The sequence below is a fragment of the Camelus dromedarius genome, chromosome 4 (genome assembly GCF_036321535.1).
Source record: "Camelus dromedarius isolate mCamDro1 chromosome 4, mCamDro1.pat, whole genome shotgun sequence".
In the NCBI taxonomy this organism is placed as follows: domain Eukaryota; kingdom Metazoa; phylum Chordata; class Mammalia; order Artiodactyla; family Camelidae; genus Camelus; species Camelus dromedarius.
The window spans coordinates 78,290,477-78,296,198 of NC_087439.1; positions in this window are offsets into that span (position 1 = coordinate 78,290,477).

Sequence of the window (5,722 nt, forward strand, 5' to 3'; positions counted from 1 at the left end):
TGACATGCAGAGAAAGGCAGTATATTCTGGGGAACGTGCCCTTATTGGAAAAACCAAATTTCCTAGAGACTTTAAATCAGTAATTTTAAACCCCTACATAATAAAAAGAAGCCCCTCCCTCCTTCCCAGGATGGATGGAGAAAAGCATATCTTAGCTTATGGGATTGCCCCTGAGATTAACCAGAGAAAGGGAGACTGATGTGCGCTGGGTGTAATTTCATTACAATTGTTAGTTCTCTTTCTCTCTTTTTTCTTTCTGCCATCGGTCTTTTTCTTGTCAGAGACCAAGAGATCTTTCCCAATTATCTGGTAGCTAGACTTTTCAGAGATTAAATAAAAGCAGTTACGCCTGAATTATCCAATAACCACTAGTAGTTTTTATATACAAGAAACATGTCCCCAGTTAAGGTATCCATTTTGTTTTATTAACATTTATTGGCCATCTGTACGTGCCAGGTCCTGAGCTGGGTCCATCGATAAGACACAAATAAGAGACGAGTCTTTGCTAGCTAAGAACTTTCTATCTATTGAGGAAGGGGAAAGTTCTGGGAGCCCCCTACATAAAGTATTAGCATTTACAGAAGCAAAGCAAGAGGGAACAAATAATTTGCAAGGAAAATAAATCCTCAGCCTTCAGGAAATTGTTATTTGAGAAAGAGTCACTCAAGATAGTTCATGGAGATACCGTAGCTCAGGTGTGTAACATACCGTAAATGTCCAGGATGGAGATGAAAGGAATCTGGAGGCTGCAAGTTTGTGGATGTAAAGAATACACAGCAATAGAGGTTTCCCTGCTCTAAAGTGTGAAACAAAATGGTGGAAGGGAGACTCTGAGTGGAAGAAAACCTATGTCTTTATGCAACACTGACAGCAAGTGCATTCATTTGTTTTAATTCACAAGTAAGTATCGCACACAAACTGTATACCAAGACTCATGGAGGCACTGCATTCACTGGTTCATTGCAAACCAAGCAGACATGGCCTTCCGGACTGATGTCCCAGTGTGCCCTGGAATAAACTGCTTGTTTAGTCACTCTCTTGCCAAAAGTTTTCAAATTGGTTTTGTTTTTGGTTTGTATTTTGTTTATTTAATTTTAGGGGATTTTCTTTCATGAAAACACATTGCTAATGTGTGTTAGTTGATCTTCGCTAGGATGAGACAGAAATGAATAAATAAAAATACACGATAGAAACCAATGAGAAGATTTGACTTATTTTAGGTAAAGTAACTTTTTATCCAATTTTGAAAGAGTACATATTCTCCTTACAATAAGAATTGGGTTTTTTAAAATAATATTTACTAAGGTTTTTTTAAAAATTTAATTAAACAACTATTAAGTAGGGGGAAATGGTCCATAATCCTAATGCCCAGATAATCCCTGCTGTATGTGGCTGGGTTCTCAGCTCAGTGTATCTATCACAAGGCTGAAATCAAGGTATCTCATCTGGACGCTCTGGAGAAAATCTACTTTGAAACTCTTTCTTATTAGCAGAATTCAGTTCCCTGTATTTGGTTATAGTAGTGATGTCCCCACTTCCTTGCTGGCTGACAACCGAGACTGCTCTCAGCTCCAGAGGCTGCTCACATGCCTTACCGTGTAGACCCCTCCATCCTCAAACTAGCAATGGCATGTCCAGTCTTCCTTGTGCTTTGAATCTCTGACTTTCTCTTCATCAAGCAGCAAAAGAAAACTTTCTGCATGTGATTAGTCAGGACCACCCAGATAATCTCTCTCAAAGTAAATTATATCGTGTAATACAATAAATAGAATCACAAGAGTAAAAATTCATCATATTCACAGATCTTGGGATTATGCAGGGTACATACTCTACGGAGGTGGTAAATCTTGGGTTCATCTTAGAATTCTGCCTACCACATAATGAAACATAGTAAGGAAATTCAAATGATGCAAAAAGGTTTTAAATGGAAATTAAAGAAGTCAGCTCTGTCCCACATTCTCCCAAGAATATATTCCTGTGATAACCACAGTCAGTACTCCTTTCTTACTTTCAAATACGGATCCACATTATTCTTTATCACAGCTACACAGGAGTAACTTTTTTATTTCTTTAATACTTACCTACGAATCAGCAAAGAGCTCAAGAATGAATCATCCCTAAGACCAAGACAGATTATTTATTATCTCAAGGATATCGACAGAGTTTATATCAGGTCCATTGTTCTACCTGAAACACCTACTTCTCTTAGAGCAGATGGGTTCCCCAGGAGTCCTTACGTTGGAAGAGAATCAGCTAATTTTTCTCCATAGTAAATGTAAATAATAACTTCTGGAGAAAGCCATCTATTTAGTTACAAAAGGGTTTTGACTGAATTTCCTCACATGTGAAGAAGTGAACCAAAAAAAGAAGAAAGATAAAAAGAAGGAGGAAGAAGAAGAGGAAGAGGAGGAGGAAGTGGGAGAGGTGGAGGATGAGGGGGAAAACAGAAAAGTAGAGTAAGTCAGTTCAAATTAAACTGAAGTCAGGAATTTATGCTTCAGAACAAGAATAAAGTTCCACCCTCTGACCATTACCACATCTCTTCTCCATAGCAACACCAAAGAAATAAAAAGCATTTTATTTTTTCCACAAAAGATGCATTTCTTTCTAATTATTGTCATTCTAAAGTTCTGAAACTACAATGTTTGATCTATGGATTTAGAATACCAATTTTTCACATCTGTTTCTTCCAAGTACAAAAGACAAAGAGACTTCCACTACCTTTCATTGTTCTTTGAATAGGACTAGACATTAAAAAATAGATTTACATTACCAGTCATAAATTGCACCTCTTGAAGCTTCCACAAAACTCATATACTCAATTTTTTTCTACTAAAGTGACAAGTTGCCCTGCTTTCATCAATTTAAATGAAAACACAGTAAGCAATAACAACGGCCCCAATTTCCATGAGCATTTTCTCTGTGTGAGGAACCCATGAGCTGAAAGCTCCTCTTCAGAGCTTGATCCACTGCTCTTTAATAGATGGACTATTAAACCTAATGTGAATGCTTAAGAATTTATGTTAATTTTTGAAGACTGTGTGATTTGCTCTTAAAATCTTACAATTCCTCATCTCCACTGCAGAGAGCTGTTCTAAAAACACATTGCTAAAAGTTGCCTACTGGGACATGGAGGAGGGCACTTTACTAGTAACTCAGCAGCAATTTAAGAATAAACCCCAAGATTATATGAGGCAATTGCTAGAGAGATGAATTGAAACAGAGAAGCTATGAGGAAATCTCGCACTACCCTTAGCCCTAGGCAAGCAGGGCCCCTGTCCTATGCCTGCTCCTCAGGGAGTCCTATGCCTTAAATAACATTCCAAGAAATTTTCTAAGTTCCCATCTGGTGCCTAGGACCAGCCAGCACTGGCAATGTCATCACACAGGAAGGAAGAATCAGATCAGATAAGGACCCTTGTGGGCCCCCAGTTTCCATTTCTCCCCTTCAGAGTTCTGTCTAAGCCACATGCAAGGGATAAACCAAATGCCCCATAGAGCCTTCAGGAGGAAAGCTCTCCTAAATAGCAGAGCATTTCTTTTATGAAGCCATGAGAGTCTAAATGAGGTTGGGCCTCTGGAGTAGTGCTGACATACTGATTTGGGAAACCCACATTTCTGAGGGACATGGGACAAGTCCAGGGTTCTGGGATACTGATGGTGAACTGCCAACCCCTGGGCTTGAGCCAGGCATGTGGGCAGGTAAAAAAGTTCTTTAGACAGAGGTGCCACCTCCTGTCTATAGCACCAGTGGGGCAAGGTGGCAACAGGTATCCTTCACCCAAGGCTGTCACTCTACTTCCTCCTCAGGTTCCATATCACATGTCAGCCTGTTTCCCCAGGGTTACCTCAACCATCTCCCCAAAGAATTTTCAAGCCCTTTGTTCCCCTATGCCCAGAGATTCTTCCAATCCATGTCCTCTCTTGCCTTATATCATGTGTTGATGTTGTTCCCTGCTAAGCTGGTATTAAACTGTGCTGGACAAGGGAAGGATGTTTCTTATATAAAAGGGACCACTCTTTTTGTCTCCCATGGGTCTCACCTATCTTCCACACTGGTGGAGATGGTAGAAGCCAACACTGAAAGAGATCATATTCTAAGAATGCTCTGGTCATCTAAAGAGTTGAAGAGAAAGCATAATCAGTGGATGTATCATTCTATGTTTATGCTATAAAATTCTAAGCACTAAATTTGACATGACCAGAAAACAGCTTATCATTTACATTTTGCTGCATGTACTGGATAAGCCTTGCATTCGTAGCCATCATCAACAAAGCACAGGAACAACCTTTGAGACAGTCTTGGGAAAACCAGTGTTTGTGGCATGATGGGTGATGCAGACTCATGTGTGATGATGTAACTTAAATAAATGATATTAGAAACTACAGAGGCAAGAAGATCTATATTGTTCCAATTCAAACAGGATCTGAAGAGCCATGGCACTGTGAAAAATAAAAGCATTTCTACCTTTTTCTCACATGGTGGGAGATAGAAAATTAGCCAGGAACCATGCCTTTGACAATCAAGAACAAGAAAACAGTGACTACATACTAGCTACTATGAAGATTCTTTACATACAATGATTAGACAATAAACAAACATGTAAATAGCTCTACTTTATCCATTATTCTGAAGCTTGATTAAAAATTACCACACTTTATAGAGGTCCATGAATTTTATGACACTTTTTGAAATCAAAATTTTTCTATAGACAGAGACCCTACCAAAAAATTTTGCCTGAGGTGCTGTACATCCTAAAGATAGCCCTGAGAAAAACTCCTAAGTAAGGGAAGCAGGTAACTTGTCAACATACAATTTTATTACTTCTTAGTACAGCTACGATAGATCCCACACTACATGGTTTGAGAATCTGCAAGACTTAATTTAGCAAATATTTTATATACACAGTGAAGTAATTATTAATACATATTGCAAACACTTGGGGACTTTTGCATTTTTGTGTGTGTAGCTATCATGTTTTTGTATTATTTTCCTGCCTGAAGATAGTTCTCAATTACCCAGATGTGTTTTATTCACGTAGTAAATTAACTGCACAAAATGAATGTTTTATTTCTAGGCTATCTGACCTCCAACACTGAGTATTTTTATATGGCCTCACCATGTTATTAGTTGGTAGAAACTCAGAGAACACAAATTATTTTTGATGTCAGCCTTAAACATTTTAATTCTGGAAGAAAATCTGCTCTAACAATCATATAAGCACATAAACATACCAGGTTATTTCTGAGATATTTATCCCTTGTATTATCTTTGACTTTTTAATGAACATATATAATTGAGGTTTAACTATTTTAAGGCTTCCATTATATCAACAGCCTATTTTTCCATATACTACCCATATTTTTGTCTACAAAAATAATTACTTATTCACAGAAGATTAACCTGCCTTAATGACTATTAGTCTGGTCAAGATGGACTTAATTACTATATATAAAACATTCTATCCAAAAGTAGCAGAATGTACATTCTTTTCAAGCACACATGGAACATTCCCCAGGACAGATCACATGCCAGGCCACAAAACAAGCCTTGGTAAATTTTAAAAAATTGAAATCATATCAAGAATCTTTTCTAACACAATGCTATGTGACTAAGAGCAACTACAAGAAAAAAACTGCAAAAAATACAAATACATGGAGGCTAAATTATGTATTACTAACCAACCAGTGAATCACTGAGGAAATAAAAAAAATACCTAGA